Source organism: Stegostoma tigrinum, chromosome 23 (genome assembly GCF_030684315.1).
Source record: "Stegostoma tigrinum isolate sSteTig4 chromosome 23, sSteTig4.hap1, whole genome shotgun sequence".
NCBI classification, from domain to species: Eukaryota; Metazoa; Chordata; class Chondrichthyes; order Orectolobiformes; family Stegostomatidae; genus Stegostoma; species Stegostoma tigrinum.
In genome coordinates, this window is record NC_081376.1 from 100,001 (window position 1) to 124,815 (window position 24,815).

The following is a 24,815-nucleotide window of genomic DNA, read 5'->3' on the forward strand; positions in this document are numbered from 1 at the left end:
CACCGAGGCACTGCCTCAGAATGGACCATCTGACAATGATGCAATACCTCAGTTCTGACCCTCTGACAGTTCTGCAACACCTCAATCCGCACCCTTCAATCAGTAGGCACTCCCTCAATTATGAGCCCTTTGTGGGTTCGTTCTGTGGCAATACCTCATTGCTGCAGTGTCAGTGCTGACAGAGGGTCTTTTTATTCACTCATCAGTACCTAAGGCACTGGCTAATTGTCAGCAGCTCAGTTCCGAGGCAGCATCTCTTTGACAGAGTGTCAGCACCAAGGCAGACCCTCACTGTAATGGTGTCAGAATTAAAAGATTGTCATTTAGAGGGTCTAAGAAGTGGTGTTTCAGATCAGTCAGAGGGTCTATACTGAGGCATTTCAGATCAGTCAGAGGGTGCCTCATTTTAATGCAGTAAGACTTGACAGAATGTCTCATTGTCAGAGGGTCAGAACCAAGTCAGTGCCTCATTATCAGACACAGTCCAAAGAGAGGGCCTTGATGTCAGTAGCTCTGTTATAAGGTGATACCTCATTGAAGGATCATTCTTGAGTGTGTGCCGCATTGTTCGTGGGTCAGTATGGAAGGAGTGCCTCAAAACTGGGGAGAGCCACGTAATTAGAGATTTGGTGCTGCGGTCAGTGCCTCATTGTTACAGGGTTAGTTCTGAGGCAGGCTCACATTGCTCGAGGGTTAGTTCTGAGTGAGTATATTAGTTGCACACAATAAATACTGAGTCAGTACCTCAGTGCATTGGGTTCAGAGTTGATGGAGTACAACACGATCAGAAGTTCAGTCCTGAACGATTGCAGCTCTGTCAGAGGGTCAGAACTGAGGGGGCAGTGCTTTGCTGTCAGCGGATCAGTTCTGACACAGTACCTCATTGCTGGAGGGTCAGATCTGAATGAGTACCACATTGTCAGAAGGTCAGTACTCAGTCAGTGCCTCAAACAGAGAGTACCCATGCAAATAAACAGTAAATTAAATCTTAAAACACAGAGGATCTTGCAAACAAACCCTAAAACAGAGAGCCTCGTGGAAATAAACTCAAAAACGCAGATGGCACGGTAAATAAGACACAGAGCTCATTGTTTAAAAAAAACCCCTGAAACAAAGATCCAACTGAAATAAAACCATGAAATGAAAATCCTCCTGTAAATAAATGCTAAAACCCAGAGCTCACTGGAAATAAATCCTAAACTACACTGCTCACTGTAAATAAACCCTAAAGCAGAGAGCCTTCTGTAAATAAACCTTAGAATACAGCCTTTCTATGTAAACCTTAAATCACAGAGCTCTTTGTAAATAACCCTAAAACACAGGCCTCATTGTAAATAAACTCTAAAACAGAGAGCCCCACCCCGTCACTGCAACACAGAGCCCCCTGTAAATAAGCCATAAAGCACAGATCTACCCTGTAAATTAAGTCATAAACATACAGGACACTGAAAAACACAGAGCCCCCTACAATTGTACACTCAAATACTCAGACCCCTTTAAAATGAACTCTAACACACATCCCCCAGGAAGTAGAGAGGAAAAGACACGACTGAATAATGCCGAAAACACAGCGCACCTCTTCATGCACCCGAATCCTGAGCCGACCTGTAAACTATCTGTAAGACAGGGCCCTTCACAAATAAACCCTAAAAGTCAGAGCTCGCGATAAATAAAGAGCGCCCTGTAAATAAACTCGAAAACACTGAGTAAAAACCCAAAGAACTGCGGATGTTGCAAATCAGAAAACAAATACAAAGTTGCTGCAAAAGCTCAGCAGGTCTGGCAGCATTTGTCAGTTGAAAAACAGAGCTAACCGCTTCCGGTTCGGTGACCCTTCCACAGAACCTCCCTCAGTTCTGCTGGGCTTTTCCAGAAACTTTGTTTTTGTTCCTGATTTGCAGCATCCGCAGTTATTTCAGTTTTCAATTCACCAGGCAGTCAGTAACATCAAATGGTTGTGTATCACATATTTACCAGTCAGACTCAAACACGCCAAACTCGTTCGCTCACGTGGTCTGAGAGAACAAGGTGTCGAGCCGGATGAACCCAGCAGGCCAAGCAGCAGGAAGGCTGACGGTTCGGGCCTCGATCCTTCTTCAGAAAAGTGGTCACTTGTTAATCTTGTAACCTTTGCCCCTGAATATCCTGTGGTCTGCCCTGTTTACTCATATCGGTTAGCACTTAACAAGGCTTCCGGAGGCTGGCTGGTGTGTCTTTAGTGATACAGGGCCAATCGCCTTCAAATATCCTTTTGTGTGGTTTTTGTGTGACATTATATCATAAGCCTCTTTACTGTTGCACGAAAGGTCCTCTTTACCGATGTACCCACAGCGCTCCATGTGACCACTCTGGCGCTCTCATTCATTCATAACTTTGCTGACCACTCACTAGGGTCCTCTGTTTACTGTTACGCATTTCATTCATTCATTCATAAAATTGCGGTCTTGCCATACTTTTCACTAATAAAGGGAGACTATAAATTAAAATGTTTCTTCCACGCATTACTGCCTTTCCACAGTTTGAACTCGTGTTGCTGACAGTGTCCAAACCTGTGTCGACATCAGAGTCAATCCCTGACTATGTGTTAATTTTCTAATCTATTCAGAACAATATCTTCCCATCCATCGTGTCACCCGAAACTATGAATAATTCTAATATTAATCAGCCCTCAACAAACGTCTCCCAGGACTTGAATAGCTGGCGGGACATCAAACAAGTTTCTGCTTTACCACGTCTCTGTTAGATACATATTGAATAGGGCCCGCGATCACTTTCAGAAAGTTCCTACTCTCTCTCAAAATAGCTCTTCCGTGAAATTGAGTGAGAAGAATGAGAAGGTCGGCAAGAGTGAAATCTCAAGTCCCGGCCGGGGTAATCAGGCTACTGCCCTTTCTGCTGTCATCAACTGATTGTCAGCCCAATCAAATCACATCGGGTTGATAATCTTTCTGGTGTCGTCTAATTTTTAAAAATTAAAAAGGACCCACACCAGTCATTGCCCTATTTCAAATACCTCAGTCCTGTCCCTGTAATAGCCCTCAATCCTGACCCGATTGGCAGTCAGACAACACTGCACGTCTACGGTACTGACCCTCTGACCATGAAGTACTCTCACAATGAGATGTTATTGTATAACATCCCATTGATTTCTATACTTCTACAAATTAAAGTCTTTTACCTGCCTACGCACAGGGATGCAGGCACTGCCCTGAAGCTTCCTGCCCAGCTAGGAATTCAGTGTAAAACTTTTGTAACTCTTTGTCTTCCCACACATCGGGATGCAGACACTGTCTTAAGCTTCCTGACTGAATACAATTAGAATTAAACTGTGTCAAATAGGGTTCGGTGGGGAACATTTGTCAAGGTGTGAAACTTCTAAAGCATGCAATTTCTGTCGCTGACAAAGGGGCCAGGGCACTGAATTTGTGATTTCAAGTTGCCAGTGTGTCTGGCTAGAACAATCTGTCCGGATAGCAACTTGAAATCGCCTCATGCCATCAGCAGCCACTTCAAGAGCAATCGATACTATATCCTGTGAAAATGGGAACTGCAGATGCTGGAGAATCCAAGATAATAAAATGCGAGGCTGGACGAACACAGCAAGTCCAGCAGCATCCTGAGATGTGCTGTGTTCATCCAGCCTCACATTTTATTATCTTCGGGACTATATCCTGGTCTTTTATGTTCTTGATATAATAATTGTTTGGTATCCTGTCTTTGTCTGTTGTAGTAATTGTTTTATGTATCATGTCATTGTAAAATGTGTAATTATTTTATGTATCATGTATTTTGTAAAGTATGAAGAGCGGGGACTGTCCGCTGCTCGGGGAGAATTACCTGCGAGACTCTGCGCTCTGTGCCGGGTTAAGTACTGTGATTCTCCACAGCTTGTACTTGCTTGGTAATAAAAGGATTCGTGTTTTTATAAACAGGTCAGTGTCTTGTTATTGCAACAAATCCGTGAGGGTCTCCGAAAACGAACATGACAACAGTACTGATTCTGTGACAGTGAGGTACTCCATCAGTACTGACCCTCTGACAGTGAGGTTCTCCCTCAGTAGTGACCCTCTGACAGTGAGGTTCTCCCTCAGTACTGATTCTCTGACAGTGAGGTACTGCCTCGGTACTGACCCTCTGACAGTGAGGTTCTCCCTCAGTAGTGACCCTCTGACAGTGAAGTACTCCCTCAGTACTGACCCTCTGACAGTGAGGTTCTCCCTCAGTACTGACCCTCTGACAGTGAGGTACTCCCTCAGTACTGATTGTCTGACAGTGAGGAACTCCCTCAATGCTGACCCTCTGACAGTGAGGTACTCCCACAGTACTGATTCTCTGACAGTGAGGTACTCCATCAGTACTGACCCTCTGACAACGAAGTGCTCCCTCAGTACTGACCCTCTGACAGTGAGGTTCTCCCTCAGTACTGACCCTCTGACAGTGAGGTACTCCCTCAGTACTGACCCTCTGACAGTGAGGTTCTCCCTCAGTAGTGACCCTCTGACAGTGAGGTTCTCCCTCAGTACTGATTCTCTGACAGTGAGGTACTGCCTCGGTACTGACCCTCTGACAGTGAGGTACTCCCTCAGTACTGATTGTCTGACAGTGAGGAACTCCCTCAATGCTGACCCTCTGACAGTGAGGTACTCCCACAGTACTGATTCTCTGACAGTGAGGTACACCCTCAGTAGTGACCCTTTGACAGTGAGGTACTCCCTCGGTACTGATTCTCTGACAGTGAGGTTCTCGCTCAGTACTGACCCTCTGATAGTGAGGTACTCCCTCAGTACTGATTCTCTGACAGTGAGGTACTCCCTCAGTACTGACCGTCTGACAGTGAGGTACTCCCTCAGTACTGATTCTCTGACAGTGAGGTACCCCCTCAGTACTGACCCTCTGACAGTGAGGTGCTCTCTCACTCCAGTACTCTCACAGTGCTGCAATAACCATCATCCAATGGTACTCCCTCAAATCTGACTCTTTGACAAAGAGGCCCTGCCTCAGAACTGACTTGCTGACTGAGGTACTAACTCAATCCGACTAATTCGCAGTGCTGCAGTGGGAGCTGTGTTTTTTCATGTTGATTTACAGTGGGCCTTCTGTTTTAGGCTTTATTAACTGGATGTCCTGTGTTTTGGGGTTTGTTTGCAGTCGCCTCTGCGAGTTTATTTGCAGGAGGCTTAGTTTAAGGGAGGATTTGCAGGGGGCACTGTGTTTCAGGATTTATTTACTTGGAGCTCTATGTTTTACACTTTATTTACAGGGACTCTGGCTTTTATGGTTTCTTTTACATTTTATTTCCTGAATGACACTTCTTAGGATTTATTTAAATGGGTGTCTGTGCTTGAGAGCATATTTACAGGGTTAACAAGGTGTCGAGCTGGATAAACACAGCAGGCCAAGCAGCAGCAAATGAGCAGGAAGGCTGGTGTTTTGGGCGAGACCCTTCTTCAGAAATGGTAGGGGGAGGGGGATCTGAAATAAATAGGGAGAGGGGGGAGGCAGACAGAAAATGGATAGAGGAGAAGATCGGTGGAGAGGAGACAGACAAGCCAAAGAGGCAGGGATGGAGCCAGTAAAGGTGAATGTAGGTGGGAGTTAGGGAGGAGATAGGTCAGTCCAGGGAGGATGGACAGGCCAAGGAGACAGGATGAGGTTAGTAGGTAGGAGATGGGGCGGGGTTTTGAGTTGGGAGGAATGACAGGTTAGGGACCCTGTACCCCATTGGTGTCAATGTGGACTTGACAAACTTCAAAATCTCCCCTCCCCTGACCGCATTCCAAAACCAGCCCAGCTGGTCCCTGCCTCCCTAACCTGTCCTTCCTCCCACCTATCCCGTCCTCCCACTTAATTTCTCCTCTTTCCGTCTTCTATCGGCCTCTCCTCTCTCCCTATTTATTTCACAACCCCCTTCCCCTCCCCCATTTCTGAAGAAGGGTCTCGGCCCGAAACGTCAGCTTTCCTGCTCCTCTGGTGCTGCTTTTCCTGCTGCGTTCATCCAGCTCTTCACCTTGTGACCACAGTCACAATGATCTTTAATTGTAAACTAATCTGTCATATAATTTGATCTGTTAAGGTTACAATGGTTCCCTGGAATACACAGATGCTCTCCCTCAGCTCTGTCTCTGGGAATGCAAAGCTGCTTTCTTCCACGCTACCCTCAGAGATAACACCAGCTTTAAACCTAAGCCTAGCCTCAGCCCTAATGTTCACACTTGCATAAACATGAAACCTCGCCTCAGCCCTAAATCTTATTTACTGGGGGCTCTGCGTTTATGGTTATGTACTTTATGTACTTGAGCTCTGTGCTTTAGGTTTTATCTAATGTGGGTTCTGTGTTTAATGAGAACCAAAAGAACTGTGGATGCTGTAAATCAGGAACAAAAACAAAGTTGCTGGAAAAGCTCAGCAGGTCTGGCAGCATCTGTGGAGGAGAAAAACGAGTTAACTTTTCAGGTCCAGCAACCCTTCCTCAGAATGAAAGGGGACCCAGGCTCGAAAAGTTAACTCATTTTTCTCCTCCACAGATGCTGCCAGACCTGCTGAGCTTTTCCAGCAACTTTGTTTCTGTGTTTAATAGTTTATTTAAAGAAGGTTCTGTGTTCTAGGTTTTATTTACAGGAGGTTCTGTGTTTTCGGGCTTTTTACAAGGGACTCTGTGTTTTAGGAAAATTTACGAGCGGCTCTTTGTTCTGAGTTTCTTTTTCACAGTGATCTCCGTGTTTTCGGGAATATTTACAGTGAGCTCTGATTTAGAGCTTGTTTACAGAGGGCACTGTGTTTTAGGGTTTATTTACAGCTAGCTTTGTGTTAGGGTTTATTTACAGGGAGCTCTCTGATTGAGGGTTTGTCGGTAGTGAGATCTGTGTTAAGGGTTTATTTACAGTGAGATCTGTGTTTTTAGAGTTTATTCACAGGGTTTTCTGTATTTCATGGTTTATTTACAGGGTTTTCTGTGTCTTTGGGTTTGTTTACAGTGATCTGTGTTTTAGGGTTTATTTACAGTGAACTCAGCGTTACAGGGCTTATCTTCAGGGCCCTCTCTATTTTGGGCTGATTTACACGGTACTCTGTGATTTAGGGCAAATTTACCGGAAACTCTTGTGTTTTAGGGTGTACATAGATATTAGAGGGTCAGTATAGAGGGAGTGCCAGGCATCAGCCCTCACCCTAACCTCAGCCCAAACCCTAACCTTCGCCATCGGCCTAACCCTAACCAGAACAGGAAAGAGCCTAAGGGGCCAAATTGTGGGTACGCACCCTTAAATGGAAGGAGAGGGGCACCTTCTTCCCCCTCTCCCCCAACCCGACCGACACCCCCACCCCCACACCCACACCCTATCCCATTCCCCATCCCAAAACCCTACTCACACTCCCCCTCTACTTTTTATTCTAAAGAGGAATCCAAAATTAGCGGTGTGCACCCATAATCCCTATTTCTGGGGGCGCGGGCGTGCTAGATAACCCCCAGATTAGGGTTGCGCCAAAATAAAAGCAGCCTCTGGCACCCTCTCGCCGTGCCCCCCCACCCCGCAACCTGACCTTTATGATAAGGGGGTGGGTGCCTTCCGCCTTTAAAGGGTTGGTTTGTAGGGAGGGCGGGGATGGGGAACCGATGCTGCCTTTCGGGGACCGAGCCGGCAGATCGCAGCAAAGATGAGCACCACCACGGGCGGGCCGCCAGGGGGCTGCAGTCACAAGAAACATCGCATGGGCCCAAATTATGCCTGCCTTTTTGTGGGTTGCATGGAACAGTCCCTCTTCCGAAGTTACACTGGCCCGAAACCCACCTCTTCCTCCATAACATTAACGACTGTATCGGCGCCGCCTCGTGCTCCCACCAGGAGCTTGAACAGTTCATCCACTTCACCAACACCTTCCACTCCAACCATAAGTTCACCTGGACTATTTCTAATACCTGTTCACCTGGACTATTTCTAATACCTGTCTCACCTTCCTGGATCTCTCTGTTTCCATCTCCGGCAACCACCTAGAAACTGATATCTATTTCACCGACTCCCACAGCTACCTCGAATACATCTCCTCCCACCCACCTTCCTGCAAAAATAACACCCCCTGTTCTCAATTCCTTCACCTCCGCCACACCTGCTCCCAGGATGAGGCATTCCACTCCAATACATCTCAGGTTTCCTCATATTTCAAGGAGCGCAAATCCTCCCCCCGACCCCCACAGTGGTCGAGAACGCCCTTGACCGCGTCTCCCACATTTCCCGTAATTCGTGCCCCCTCTCCGCAATAACAACCAAAACACAATCCCCCTCATCCTCACGTACCACACCACCAACCTCTGGATCTAACGTATCATCCTCCAACCATCATCTGCAATCCGACTCCACCAAAGACATATCTCCCTCCCCACCCTTATCTGCTTTCTGTAGGGACCACTGTCTCTGTGACTGCCTTGTCTGCTCCGCACTCCCCTCCAGCCCCAATACACCTGGCACATTTTTCCCTGCAACTGCAAGAAGTGTTACACCTGCCCCTACACCACTCCCCTCACTCCCCATCCCAGGCCCTAAGAACACTTTCCACCTCAAGCAGATGTTCACTTGCACATCTGCCAATGTGGTCTCCTGCATCCACTGCTCGCGTTGTGGCATCCTCTACATTGGGGAAACCAAGTGGAGGCTTGGGGACCGCTTTGCAGAATACCTACACTTAGTTCGCACTGAACAACTGCGCCTCCCAGTCGCGAACTGTTTCAATACCCCCTCCCATTCCTCAGACGACATGTCCATCTTGAGCCTCCTGCAGTGCCACAACGATGTCACCCGAAGGTTGCAGGAACAGCATCTCATATTCCGCTTGGGAACCCTGCGGCCCAATGGTGTCAATGTGGGCTTCATAAGCTTCAAAATCTCTCCTCCCCCACCGCATCCCAAAACCAGCCCAGCTCGCCCTTTCCTCCCTACCCTTGTCCTTCCTCCTACCTCAAGCCCCAACCTCCGTCTCCGACCTACTAACCTCATCCCGCTCCCTTGACCTGTCCATCCTCCCTGGACTGACCCAGCTCCTTCCTACATCCCCATCTACACTCACCTTTACTGGCTCCATCCCCACCTCTTTGACCTGTCTGTCTCCTCTCCACCTACCTTCTCCTCTATGCATCTTCTATCCGTCTCCCCCTCTCTCTCTCTCTCTCGTTATCTCAGAACCTCCTTCCCCTTCCCAATTTCTGAAGAAGCATCTAGGCCTGAAACATCAATCTTCCTGCTCCTCTGATGCTTGATCTGCTGTGTTCATCCACCTCAACACCTTGTTATCTCAGATTCTCCAGCATCTGCTGTTCCTACTATCTCTGCTAATGCAGAAAACTTGTTTGATATCCTGCAAGCTATTCAAGTCCTGGGAGACGGTTGCTGAGGGCTGATTAATATTATGCTTCTTCAAACGATGACACGATGGTATTGTTCTGAATAGGTTAGAAAATTAACATGTTCTCAGGGATAGACACTGATGTAGACACACGTTTTGCAGCTGTCAGCAAAATAAAGCCGTGAGGATTAAAACTGTGAAAGGGCTGTAAGTGGGGTGGAAGGAGCATTTTAATTCAGTCTCCCTTTCATAGTGAAAGGTATGACTAGCTGGCAATTTTTTGAATGAAATGCGGTAATATTAAACAAGCTATGCCAGTAAGAGGTCAGTAAAGTTATGAATGAATGAGAGCGTGAGAGCGCTAATATGTAGTGCTTGTGGGCGCATTGGTAAAGAGGACCTTTAGTACAACAGTATAGTCAAGAGGCTTGCACCAGTAATTATTTACCAAAATTCACTGGAATCTGGGCTGGTTCCCACAGATTGTAAACTTCCTTTTTAAACACTGGTGTCACATTGGCTGTTTTCCAAAAAGCACGTAACTATAGGCCAGTTAGCTTAATTTCGGTTGTTGGGAGAATGCGTGAATCCATCATTAAGGAAGGTAATAGCAAGACAACTGGATATAACTTGTCTCATTGGGAACAGCCAGCATGGGTTCATGAAGGGGAGGTCATGTTTAACTAATTGTGGTGGAATTCTTTGAGGACATACTTGCATGGTGGACAATGAGGAACCTGTGGATATCATGTATCTGGATTTCAAGAAGGCATTTGACGAGATGCCAAGGCTGCAACATGAGATAAAGTTGCATGACATTACAGGTAATGTATTGGCATGGACAGAGGATTGAGTGACTAGCAGAAAACAAAAAGTAGGGGTAAATGGGTGTTTATCTGGTTGGCGGTCAGTGGCTAGTAGTGTGTCTCAGGGATCAGTGTTGGGACTGCAATTGTTTACAATTGATACAGATGATTTATAGTCGGGGATGAAGTGTGGTGTGTCAACATTGGCAGATGACACTAAGATGAGCGGTAGAGCAAAGTGTGCAGAAGAACTGAAGGCCTGCAGATGGTTATACAATCTAAGTGAGTGGGCAATGGTCTGGCAGATGGAGTTCAATGTCAATAAATGTGAGGTCATCCATTTTGATCGGAATAACAACAAAGTAAGCTATGGTTCAAATGGTAAAAAATTGCAGCATGTTACTGTGCAAAGTGACTTGGGTGTCGTTGTGCAGGAATCGCTCAAAGTAATATTGTAGCAGGTAATTATAAAGGCAAATAGAATTTTGTCTGTCATTGCGAGAAGGATGGAGTTTAAAAACAGGGAGGCTATGCTGCAGCTGTATAGGGTCCTGATGAAGCTCCACCTGGGCTACTGTGTGCAGTTTTGGTCTCCTGACTTGAGAAGGGATATACTCTCACTGGAGGGGACACAGAGGAGATTGACTTGGTTGATTCTAGACTTGAGAGGGTTGGAATATGAGGAGAGACTGAGTTGGCTGGGATGATACTCATTGGAATTCAGAAGAATGAGGGGAGAGCTTATAGAAACATACAAGATTATGAAGGGAATAGATAAGGTGGAGACAGGGAGGTTGTTTCCACTGGCAGGTGAAACGAGGACGAGGCGGGTACAGCTCAAAATAAAAGGAAGCAGATGTCAGACTGAGGACAGGAGGAACTTCTTCACCCAAAGGGTTGTCAATCTGTGGAATACCCTGCCCAGTGAAGCAGTTGAAACTACCTCGCTGAATGTGTTTAAGGCAAGACCAGATCACGTTATGAACATGAAAGGAATTTAGGTTAATGGTGAGCGAGTGGGTGAGTGGAGCTGAGTCTCAAAAAGATCAGCCAGGATCTTATTGAACAGCGGGGCAGTCTCGAGGGGCCGGGTGGCCTACTCCTGCTTAGTTCTGATGTTTTTCTATTATAATGTTATCGAGCCTCACAGAAAAAGGATATTTTAAAGCAGTTGACCCTGCATTACTGAAGACGCGCCAGCCAGAGGTTATGAGGAAGGATCACCTGACCCAAAACGTTAACTCTTTCTTTTCCCTCACAGATGCTGTCAGACTTGCTGAGCTTTTCCAGCAACTTTGGATATTTTCCCTGATTTGCAGCATCCTCAGTTCTTCCGGTTTTTACTGTGTGTTTTTGGTATTTATTTCCAAGGGGCTCTTTACTTACAGCCAGCTCTGTCTTTTACGGTTGATTTGTAAGGGGCCCTGTTTTACGGATAGTATACAGGTCGGCTCGGTGTTGGGGTGTAATTGACAGGTGCTCTGTGCCTTCGGCTTTGTTTAGAAGGAGCCCGGTATTTCACCTTTTCCTTCCTGGGGGATATGTGTTCGTGTTCGTTTAAAGGGGTCTCTGTATTTAAGAGTATAATTACAGGGGGTGAAGTTGATATTGTAGAAGTTTGTTTGAACAGGACTCTGTGTTTTAGGGGTTATTTACAGTGAAGCCCGCTTTTTACGGATTATACAAAGGTGTTTGAGGGCCTCTGTGCAGGCGGCTCCGTGTGTGAGGGCGAGGAGTGCGGCTGAAGCTTGGTTTAGTTTGGGCCTGAGGCTCTGGTGAGTGCCGGATTGGGCGAGCGTGAGGTCTGAGCTTTTCCAGCAATTTTGTTTTTGTTCCTGAATTTACTGTGTCCACAGTTCCTTTTAGTTTTTACTTTTTTTTAGTGTTTATCTACAGGGGGCTCTGAATGTCAGGGTTTATACACTGGGGTTCCTGTGTTTTAGGCTTTATTTCACGGGTGCTGTTTGTTTTAGGAGGCTCTATTCTTTAGTGTTCATTTACAGGGCCATCTGTGTTTGGGATTTATTCACAGTGAGCTTAGTGTTTTAGGGGTTATTTAGTGGGCTCTGTGTGTTCGGACTTGGATACGGGGGCTCTGTTTTCGGGTTCAGTTAAAGGGGCCTTTTTTTTAAGGAGTTATTTACAGGGCGCTCTATGTTTTAGGGTTGGACATCAGCGACCATCTCACAATGATCACTCCCACAGATCTGACCCGCCGACAGTCCTGCAATCTGTTAGTCCTGAGCATCTAATCATGTAGCACTCCCATCAATTCTGACCTTCTGATAAAGAGGCACTTTCTCAGACCAACACAGTGACAATGCCACAATTCCTCACGACTGACAAAGTACGAACTTCTGACAGAGGTAATTCCTCAGTATTGAGCCTCCAATAGAAATGCAGTACTTCCGTACTGACCTTCTGAATGGGTTGCTCACCATTAATTCTGAACCCGTTGCAATGAAGCTCCTCCTCTGTGTTCAGTCTCTCATAATAATGCACTCTGGCTGTACTGATCCTCTGACAATGCTGCAATTATGGATGAATTATTATCTTGTATTATCAGTACAGGACTCCCTCAATGCTTCCCCCATTACACTGAGGTCTATCGTTTATATAGGCTCCAACAAACCTGCTCTTACTAAACGGGCCAGGCATTGCTTCACTTGTACAGATTTTGTCAAGTCCTGCTGAAGTTTCTGGGAGGACTTTTTCTGACACCTCAGAATTGACCCCTGACAATGTTGCACTCCCCCCTCACTAATGACCGCACCTGAGCTGCAATACCTCGGGGCTAACCTCCAAATTATGCAGCGCCCATGAATTCTAAGCCCCTAAAATGAGATACTGCCTCAGTATTGACCCTCTGTTACTAATGCACCAAGTCAGAACAAGCCTCCAGCAATGTGATGCACATCTGCCAATGTGGTATACTGCATCCACTGTACCCGGTGCGGCTTCCTCTACATTGGGGAAACCAAGCGGAGGCTTGGGGACCGCTTTGCAGAACACCTCCGCTCAGTTCGCAACAAACAAGTGCACCTCCCAGTCGCAAACCATTTCCACTCCCCCTCCCATTCTCTAGATGACATGTCCATCATGGGCCTCCTGCACTGCCACAATGATGCCACCCGAAGGTTGCAGGAACAGCAACTCATATTCCGCCTGGGAACCCTGCAGCCATATGGTATCAATGTGGACTTCACCAGTTTCAAAATCTCCCCTTCCCCTACTGCATCCCTAAACCAGCCCAGTTCGTCCCCTCCCCACACTGCACCACACAACCAGCCCAGCTCTTCCCCCCCACCCACTGCATCCCAAAGCCAGTCCAACCTGTCTCTGCCTCCCTAACCGGTTCTTCCTCTCACCCATCCCTTCCTCCCACCCCAAGCCGCACCCCCAGCTACCTACTAACCTCATCCCACCTGCTTGACCTGTCCGTCTTCCCTGGACTGACCTATCCCCTCCCTACCTCCCCACCTACACTCTCTCTACCTATCTTCTTTACTCTCCATCTTCGGTCCGCCTCCCCCTCTCTCCCTATTTATTCCAGTTCCCTCTCCCCATCCCCCTCTCTGATGAAGGGTCTAGGCCCGAAACGTCAGCTTTTGTGCTCCTGAGATGCTGCTTGGCCTGCTGTGTTCATCCAGCCTCACATTTTATTATCTTGGAATTCTCCAGCATCTGCAGTTCCCATTATCTCCAGCAATGTGACCCTGCCTCAGAACTGACACTGAGAATGAGGCACTCCTTCAGCACTGCCTCTCTAATCATACATTACATTGAGACATTCCTTGTGTACTGACCATTTGAACAATCAGGCATTCCCTCAGGACTGACAGTCTGACGATTGTGCACTCCCTCAGTACTGGACCTCTGATAATGAGGCACTCCCGTAGTATTGACCTCTCATAGACCTGTAACACCTCAGCCCTTATGCTCTGACAGTGTTTCCAATACCTCAGTGCTGATCCCCTGACAATGAGGAGCTCCATCAGATTTGACCACCTGACAGAACTGCAATACCTCAGTATTGCCCCTGTAATCAAGTGGCACTCCCTCAATTCTGACCCGATCACAATGAGGCTCTGCCTCGGTACGGAGTGTCTGAAAATGATGAAATCGCTCAGCACAGACCCTGCGACAATGAGGCCCTCTCTCATTCTGACCATCTCACAATGCTGCAATACATCATTACTGATTGTGTAATGTGTGGGTCTCTCGCAATTCTAACCCATTTTTCATGAGGCACTGCGTCAGTTTTGACGCTGTGACAGTAAAACAGTCCCACAGTTCTGATACGCTGACAGTGATTCAATACCTCAGTACTGACCCTCTGACAATGAGTCAGTTCCTCAGAACTGCCCCCCTGACAATAAGGGAACCCGTCATACTGACCCACTGCTTCTCAGGCCCTCCCTCCACACTGACATCCCAGTGCAAAACTATTTCAGTACTGGCCCTTGAAATGTGAGCAACTTCCTTAATTCTGTCCCCCTTAAATGGAGCACTCCCTCAGCATTGACCCTTTGACAATAACGCACTCCCACATTTCTGACCCTGTGACAATGAGGCACTCCCTAACCCCTGATGCTCAGACAGCGCTTCAATACCTCCGTACTGATACTCTGGCAATGAGGCACTCTGTCAGGACTGACCCCAGGATACAAGTGTAATATGTCACAACTGACCTGATAATTGTTTAGCAGCCTCTCAGTCTGACCCCACTACAATGAGGCACTGGATCAGTGTGGACCGCCTCTGACAAATGCGCTCCATCAGAACGAAACCTCTCACAAAGAGGGACTGCCTCAAGACAATGCTGTGATTGAGTCAATCCCTTAGCCCTGAATCTCTGATCATGTGGCTCTGTCTCAGCTCTGTCACCATTACCTTGAGACTTACCCTCCGTAATGTTCCTCTAACAATGAGGCACTTCCTCAAGACTGACCATCCAGCATGGAGTCACTGCCTCAGCACTGACCACTTGACAATGAGACACTGGTTAAGAACTGACCTGCTCACAGAGCTGCAATACCTCAGTACTGACCCTCTCATCAAGGGACACTATCTGAATTCTGACACCTGCACAATGAGGCACTGCCTCAGCGTTCACCGTCTGACAAACTCCTGACGACCCCCTGTAAAGACTGACAGTCTCCCTGGACGTCCTATAAATACTGACAGTCTCTCCTGGACTCACAATGAACACTGACACACTCCCCAGGGACTCTTTGTAAATACCCACGCACACACACACACACACACACACACACAGGGACACCCTGTAAATATTGACACACACACACACAACCTGTGACACCCTGTAAATATTGACACACGACCTGGTAATCCCCTGTCAATACCAACAGAGTCCCCGGGGACACACTGTAAATATTGACACATCTGTGTGACCCCCTGGAAATACTGACAAAGCCCCTGAAATCACCTGTAAAACTGACACACTCCGTGGGACCCCCTGTAAATATTGACACAGTCCCAGCAAATCCTGAAAATACTGACAGTCCCTGGGACCCTCTGCAAAGACTGACGCATTTCCCGGGGCCCCCTTTAAATATTGAAAAATTCCCGCGATCTACAGGGGTTCAGGGACTGTGTCAGTATTGACAGGGGCTCTTGGTGAGAGTGTCAGTATTTACAGGGTGTTCCGGGGAATTTGTAATTATTTACAGGTGCTCCCGGGAGTGTGTCAGTAGTTACAGGCGGTCCCATGGAGGGTCAGTATTTACAGGGCGTCTCAGGGATTGTGTCAGCATTGACAGGGAGACTTGGGGGGAGCGTCAGTAGTTACAGGGGGGCCCGTGAACTTTGTTTTTTCAGCGGGTGTCAGGGAGAGCTACAGTATTTCAAGGTGGTCCCAGGGAGTGTGCCAGTGTTTACAGGGATTCCAGGGGTGTGTGTCAGTATGCACCGAGCCCCTATAAATTCTGACACGCTCCGCAGGACTCCCTGTAAATACTGACATCGTACCTGAGAATCCCTGAAAATGCCACCACACTCCCAGGGACCCTCTGTAAACGCTGACACATTTCCCAGGGCCCGCTTTATACACTGAAAAATTCCCTCGGCCTCCTCTGTATACTGACACACATCCCCGGACCCTTGTACGTATAGACACACTCGACACAACTAACTACAAATACTGGGATATCCCGTAAATACCGACACACACCTCACGACACACTGTAACTACTGTCACATTCCCTGGAATCCGCTGAGAAACTCCCTGGGGCTGCATGTAAATACGGACACATTTCCCAGGGACCCCTCTAAACACGAACACATTCCCTGGGACTTCACCTAAACACTGACACACTCCACGGAACCCCCGTAAACACTGATAAACTCCCAGGACCCCCTGGAAATAATTACACATTCCCCATTCCCCCTGTAAATACCGATACACACGCCGGAACTCCCGTAAACACTGACACATTCCACCCCCGGATACCGATTCTCTCCCTGGGACACCCTGCAAATACTGATGCAATCACCGGGACCCCTGTAAATTCTGTCACACTCCTCGGGAAGCCCTCTAAATACTGACATATTCCCTAGACACCCTTTAAATACTGGCAGAGTCCCAGAGAACCCCTGAAAATACTGCCACACTCCCCAGGACCCTTTGTAAATACTGATATATTCCCCGGGACCAGCTGCAAATATTGACACATTCCCTGTCCCCGCTATAAGTACTGAGAAACTCCCTGGGACTCCCTGTATATAATGACACATTTCCCAGGGTCCCCTCTAAACACTGACACATTCCCCAGGAGCTCCTCCAAATACTGATACACAGCCCCACACCCCTGTACAGACAAACTCCCTGCGACCCACTGTAAATCTTGACATACTCCCTGAGACCCCCTGGAAATACCGACACACCACCCCTCCCGGGACCGCCTGGAAATACCAAAACACTGTAGGGATTCTCTGATTCTATTCTATGATGCCCTTGTCCTGTGAATGAATAAATAAAGAAACCTGGTGAAGCCGCCAAACAGCATAGCCAGCAAGTGATAGACACAGCAAAGTGATCCCACCATCACTGGATCAAATCTGAGCTCTGCAGTCCTGCCACATCTCGTCATTTACTGTGGTGCACAGTTAAACAACTGATTGGACGTGAAGACTCCACACATATCCCCATCCTCAATGATGGAAGAGCCCAGCACATCAGTGCAAAAGATAAGGCTGAAGTATTCATAGCAATCTTCAGCCAGAAGGACCAAGTGGATGATTCATCTCGGGCTCCGCCAGCATCACAGATACCGGTCTTCAGTAAATTCAATTCACCCCACGTGATGTCAGGAAACACTTGGAGACACTGGATACTGCAAAGGTCACAGGCCCTGACAATATTCTGGCAATAATACTGAAGACTTGTGCTCCAGGACGTGCCGCTCCCCGTGCCAAGCTGTTGCAGTGCAGTTTCAACACTGGTATCTACCCGACAATGTGGAAAATTGCCCACGTATGTGCTGTATTGCAAACATAGGACAAATCCAACCTGGCCATATACTGCCCCATCAGGCTGTACTCAATCATCAGGAAAGTGATAGAAGGTGTCAGTAACATTGTTATCAAGCAGCACCTGCTCAGCGACGCCCAGTTTGGGTTACGTCAGGGCAGCTCAGCTCCTGACCTCATGACAGCCTTGGTTCAAACACGGACAATACAGCTGCATTCCAGAGGGGAAGTGAGAGCTCCAGCCCTTTACAACAAGACTACATTTGACCAAGTGTGGCATCAAGAAGCCCGAGCAAAACTGGACTCAATGGGTAGAAGGGGACAAATTCTCCACTTGCTGGAGTCATACCTGGCACGCAGGAAAATGAATGATCTTATTGGAGGTCAGATATCTTAGCTCCAGGGGATCCCTGCAGGAGTTTCTGGTGGCAGTGTCCGAGATATAACCATCTTCAGCTGCTTCATCAATGAACTTGCGTTTATCATAAGGCCAGAAGTTGGGATGTTCCTGATGATTGCACAATGTTCAGCATCATTCATGATTCCTCAGATCCTAAGGCAGTCCTTGTCCAAATGCAACTAGATCTGGGCAATACCCAGGCTTGGTCAGACAAGTGGAAGTTACATTCACACCACAGAAATACCAGGCAATGACCGTCACCAACAAGAGACAACACCCCCCCCCCACACACAAACAATTTTTTACATTCACTGCATCCCACACTGTCACCGTCATGGGGGTGAGCTTTGAACAAAAACTGAACCAGACGCACCACATAAACACAGTGACTACAAGAGCAAGTCAGAGGTGAGGAATGCTGCGGCGACTAACCCACCTCCTGATTCCCCAGAACGTGTCCACTGTCTACAAGGCATAAGTCAGGACTGTGATGGAACGCTCCCCATTTACCAGGATGGCTGCATCTGTAACAACATGCAAGAAGCTTGACTCCATCCAGGACAAAGCAGCCCAGTTGATTGACACGATATCGACAATCATCCACTCCCTCCACCACCAATGATGAGCGGCCTCAGCAGCACTGTGTACGATCTACAAGATGCATGGCAGAAATTCGCCAAAGCTCCTCATGCAGTACCTTCCAAACCCATGACAGCTTCCATCTCGAAGGACAAGGGCATCAAGTACACGGGAACACCTCCTTCAATCCCACTCCAAGCCACTCGTGATTCTGATTTCGAAATATATCCGGAATCCTTCACTGCGACTGTTCAAAAGATGGGAATTCCCTCCCTCATGGCACTGTGGGGGCAACCCACAGCAGGCGAACTGCAGCGGTTCGAGAAGGCAGCTCACCACCAACATCTCCAGGGCAATTAGGGATGGGCAATAAATGCTGGACCAGTCAGTGACACACACATCCAACAAATAATTGAAGAAACAAACTCTTATTAATTAGTGATTTTTCACAGTCTCACAGCCAGCCATGCCTCATATACACACATCTTAGTGACAATGTGGTGACCGTAACCAGACCCACAGTGAGCCTGGGCTCATCCACACTCCTCCCAGTCGCATTTCTGATTTGAAAAATACACCTTTTTCACAAGAAATCTCTTTGTATATGTGCAATGTCACAACTGCAGTTGCGTTCTGTCCAGCTGCATATCAAATAAACAAATAAAGCATTGGACTTTGGCTCCACCCAATGAACCAAAGACCTCTCTTAGACATACAACAAAACTATTTACATACATGTGAGACACGGGGAGGGTCCGACAACTGAATGGACCCTCATTTACCTTCAGCAGGAAATCCTCAGACAGTGGTCCTTCCCGACTGTGCCTCGGCAGCAGCAGCCCCATCGTCCCAGTTCTGCCCCAAGCTTTTAGTGCATCCCAGTTATGCCTCGTGGACACACCACCTGGTTACTGACAGGGAGCCTGGCAGCATCTACACGCTTCCGCGTCATGATGCGGTGACTGGAAATGGTCTCACAGTGGCCCTGGCCCCATTCGCACAACTCACAGGAAGTCCTACTTGACTGTAAACGGTCTGACAATTGCCCTCACCTCATTGACACACCTCCAGTAATTATACAGGGACACAAAACAGTCTCACACCGAGCATGGCCTTATTTACACTCCTCCCAGAAACTAAACAGTGATTGTAAACAGTATCACAGTGGGCCTGGCCTCATCTCCATGCTTCCGACTTACTATACGGTGACTGTGAACAGTCTCACAGCAAGTCTGTCCTCATCTGTGCACCTCCCAATAACTATATGCTGAAGGTAAACATTGAGCCTGGCCTCATCCACACACTCCCTGTAGCTCTACGGTAACTGTAAAAGGTCTCACACTGAGCCGAGAGAGAGTAGGAACTGCTTATGCTGGAGTCTGCGATAACTCGGTGTGGGCTGGATGAACACAGCACGACAGGCAGCATCAGAGCAGCAGGAAAGCTGATGTTTCGGGTTCACCCACAGCCACTTCCAGGGCAGTGTACTGTGGCACAGGCCAACAAGGTGTACATAAACAATCTGACAGGTCGTGCCCTTCTCACCACCCGCCAATCTATGTTTTGTTGTTTGTTGGAAAGTTCTGATGATGAGACATTGTACCAAATGACTTTGTCAGTCTGCTCTGGGAACGACACGACAGGATCCAGCCTCTCCTTTTCCCACAGGGTCTCGAGCATGCTGCGTGCTGACCACTACCTGATGGACTGGCGGTCAGAGGTTTGTTTCTTTGCAAATTTCACAACAAAGGACATATGTTACAGAACGGTCCAAATACTTGGGGCTTTCCGTGGCAGAGAGGCCAGTCCCTTCGTTCGCAACACTGGGATCAGGTCGTACCTCAGTACCTAGTGACACTTGGTCTTTGCGTACTGAGAGTCTACACACAGCTTAATGCACAACAAGGTGGACATCAGGATGAGGGTGACATTGGGTACGTTCTTCCCCCACTTAGCCAGAGCTTAGTACATGGAGTTGTTGCAGACACGGTCTATCTTAGGCTTCCAGTAGGAATGGAAGATGGCTCGGATGAGGGAAACAGTGCAGTGTGGGTGATGGGCCAGAACTGTGCCATGTACAACAACAGAGAGAGTGCCTCACACCTGATGACCAGGATTTTACCCACAATGTGCACCTCCCAAGGCTTTCTGCACGCCCCAGGCTCTCTGAACTGTGTGCCCAGCACTTTTGGGTAATCTGCCCTGACGGTGAAGGGAATGAAGGATCATTCAGGCCAGATCCCAAAGGACATGGCCTCACTCTTGTCTCGATTTACCGTGGCTCCCAAGGCCAGTTGGAAAGGTCACAGATGCTCATGAACCCGCGCACTGACACTGGGGCTGAGCAGAGATCGGTGACATCGTTGTCGTACGGGGACGCTTTGACCTGCAGGCCCGCTCTACCTGGAATAATCACACTTCTCAGGCTCACATCCTTACTGATGGACTCAGCAACGGGCTCGATAGAGCACACAAAAAGGCGCGAGAGAGTGGGCAGCCATGCCAGACCCTGGATCTGATGGGTAAACTCTGTGATTCCCATACGCAGATTGAGACTGCGCTAATGATGTCGGTGTAGATCTGTCGGGCCCAATTGCAGATTCTCTCCCCAAAGCCCATTTTATAAAGCACATCCCACATGTTGGTATGCAATATCCTGCCAAAGGCCTTCTCTTGGTCCAGGCTGATGAGGCAGGTATCCACCCCTCTGTTCTGCCTGCCGGTGATCGTATCCCTCGGCTCTCAGAAATCGTCCTGTCCGCTGCAGCACAGGTTTGGTCAGGGTCAATCACCAATCGCAGAGCAGACCTGACCCAGTTACAAATGACTGAGACAGGATTTTGTAGGCTACATTCGCCAATTATATTGGTCGCTGCTTTCTAACTTCCTCCCTCAATCCCTTCCACTTGCAGGTCAGGGTGATGATACCATTCCTCATGGATTCGCTCACAGTACCTGACAGAAGCATACTGTCGTACAGCTCCAGCAGGCCCTGGCCAATCAACTCCCAAACAGCTGAATACAACTCGGCTGGAAAGGCATCACTTCCCAGAGTTTTATTCTTTTCTAAGGCCTTCTCCAGCTCATCCAGAGATAATGGTCGGTCCAGGCTCTCCTGCTTGGTGTTGTCGAAGACCCCCAGGATCGAGGACAGGAATGTCTGGGTGTCATTGCGCTGGCTGTGGTCAGAGTGTCATACGGACTGGCTTAAAAGGATTTGCTGAGCTTCAGGATGTCAGATTGAGACAAACTTATCGAGCTATGTTCATCCTTCAGGCTGCTGAGCACAGAGCTCTCCTTTAGCATCTTCAAGAAGGAATGTGAACACATCTCATTAGGTCACATGCAGCTTTAAAGGACACTGATTTGGCCTCCATTGGAATACTGTATCTAATTCCAGTCTCCCTGCTGTAGGAAGGATGTTGTGAAACCGGAAAGGGTTCAGAAAAGATTTACAAGGATGGTGACTGGGTTGGAGGGTTAAAGCTAAAGGACGAGGCTGAATAGACTGGGTCTATTTTCCCTGGAGCATCAAAGGCTGAGGGATGACCTGATAGAGATTAGTAACAGCATGAGAGGCATGGATAGGGTTTATAGACATTGTCTGTTCCCTGGTGTGGGAGAGGCCATAACTGGAGGGCAGAGGTTTAAAGTAACAGGGGAAAGATCTAAAAGGGATTTAAGGTACATTATTTTCATGCAGAGGGTGGTGTATGTATGAAATGAGCTGCTCGAGAGAGGACTGGAAGCTGGTACAATTTCAACATTTAAAAGCCATCTGAATGGGAAAATGAATAGGAAGAGTTCAGAGGGATATGGGCCAAATGCTGGCAAATGGGACTACATTTATTTAGGATATCGAGTCAGCATGTACAAGTTGGACCAAACGGTCTGTTTCAGTGCTGTCTGTCTCTGACTGTTATTCTCTCTTGCTCCACAGTGCAGACCCTGAACCGCAAGATTATCTTGGAGGCCTCCAAGGCAGAGAGTGGGGCTTGCTGCCTCGACACCTCCTGGGGCTCCTCGGCGACATTGACCCGATTGTCTGTAGTAAGAGTAGGTGTCGCACGGGTTTCTGGAGTTTGAACAGTTTTGCCCAACTCTCTCTCACCTTCTGAACACTTTTCAGGACAAAGAACTTCTTGGTGTTCCCTTTGACTGCCTCCCACCAAGTGCAAAAAGGGTCTTCATCGTTCTCCAACCTGTGTGCTCTCTTTTGAGCTTCTTAATGATTTTTCTGGGGTCAACAGTTTCACATTCAGCTTCCACGTTCCCTTGCCAGCCCGCTGGTCATCCTGTAGGTGACAGTCAGCCAGCAGGAGGCAGTAGTCAGAGAAGAACACCGGCTTGACTTCAATGGATATGATCGAGGACGTGTGGGCGCAAACAGGAAATCTATCCAATGGGTGTATAGACCCGTCTGGCTATGACCAGGCGTTTCTACTCTATGCTCAGTCTGCAGGGGTGCTGAAGATGTTACGCAGCTTGGCAAATTCAACCGTTTCCATCAGAAATCTGGACGTCGAGTCCAGTTCACTGTCATAACCTCCATATTGTTCATTCGTGCCGATGATGCAGCTGAAGTCTCTGGCCAGAATGACTGGCCTGGACATCACCAGCAGCAGTGGAAGCAGGACGGCCAACCCCTCACTCTTTCCCAGTGGGGTCTCCATGTTAATTACTCCGGGAAGCGTTTCTCTATGAGCCTGGCCTGATCTACACATCTCCCAGGAACTATATGGTAACTGTAAACAGTCTGAAAGTGAGCCCGATTGATTCACCCTCCTATCAGTAACTTGCCAATGATTACTGCCTGTTTCACAGTCAGTCTAGTCTGATCTTCTCTTCCTCTGAGTGAATCCTTTCTGTCCTCTTCCATTCAGCCCGTGCCTTTGCGACTACAGCCAGATTCCCCTTCAGGCTGCATTTCATTCTCCTCCCTGTCTCGGTGCTGCCACATACATCACCTGTCTCTCCATTTCCCTCTGTAATAGTTCTTGTGAAACCCATCCCCCTCCCTGCCCCACCTTCCAGCTGCAATCTTGGAAGATCACCACATTGGGCATTGCCATTAGTGCTCCAGCTCATTCATATTTCTTCACAAAACAGAAACACAACTCATCAACAAGACTAAGTGGCAGGCAAATGAGATACATCAGACATCTAAAAGCAGTTTGTTCTTCAAAAGTGGAACTAACTTTAATTTCTATGCGTACAATAGAATCAGCAAGAATAATACATATATAGCATGCAACTCATTTCACTGAACACATTTGTGCAAATAAATAATATCTCTGCAGTTCAACCAATTCCAACAGCATAACATTAGAGACAGAACATTTGGAAATGATACAGAAATTTCAGATACTAATGATTTAAAGAGGAGTACAGATTAAGATCGGGGAAACTGAACATGGTGTACACACAAAAATCCATTTCGCAATTGGAATGCCTCATTCAGGCAATTACATCTCTCTCCCTCAGTCTCAAATGGTCTTCTTCCCATTCGATTTTCTTCCACTCTCTGGGCCACCCCCAATAAGCAGTTCCCTTCCCTCCCCAGTTTAGCCTCATGCCTTCCTTTACACTGGTATGGAATGGTATCTTTCTAGTACGTTTGATTTTCGATGAACACACCGCACTGGTTTGTGACCAGGTCGGCCAGTTGAACCTCACAGAATATGAGTTGCCTGATTGTTCCATATTAACAGCCCAAATCAGGGAGCCCTGGCTGACAGATAAGAAGTGTGAGGGTCAGAGATGCTGACACCCTGGCAACTATCTCTGAATGAGGCAGTGCTAAAGTTGAAGACACTTCATTTGTAAATAAAAGTTGAATTGGAGATCGACACTGGCCTCAGTGTATTTAAAATAAATCTCCAGCACTGGGTTTGAATATTATTGTTATCCTTTTGTTATCAAACATCTCTGTGTGCAGTGATCAGCAAGGTACATGGAGATGTGGGAACAGGATTGTTTAGATTCCCTACAGTGTGGAAACAAGCCCTTTGGCCCAACAAGTGCACACCAAACCTTGGAGCATCCCACCCAGACCCACGCCCCTGAACACTATGGGCAATTTAGCATGGCCAATCCACCTAGCGTGCACATCTTTGGACTGTGGGAGGAGACCGGAGCACCTGGAGGAAACCCACACAGACACAGGGACAAGGTGCAAATTCCACACAGACTGAGGCTGGAATTGA

At 47.7% G+C, this 24,815-nt stretch overlaps 1 long non-coding RNA gene across 1 annotated transcript in view; it reads right to left on the bottom strand.

The window, feature by feature from the left end:
* Positions 1 to 24,815, bottom strand: part of LOC132210891 (uncharacterized) — a 90,294-nt gene that overhangs the window by 20,854 nt on the left and 44,625 nt on the right. The gene's annotated exons all lie outside the window — the stretch shown is intronic.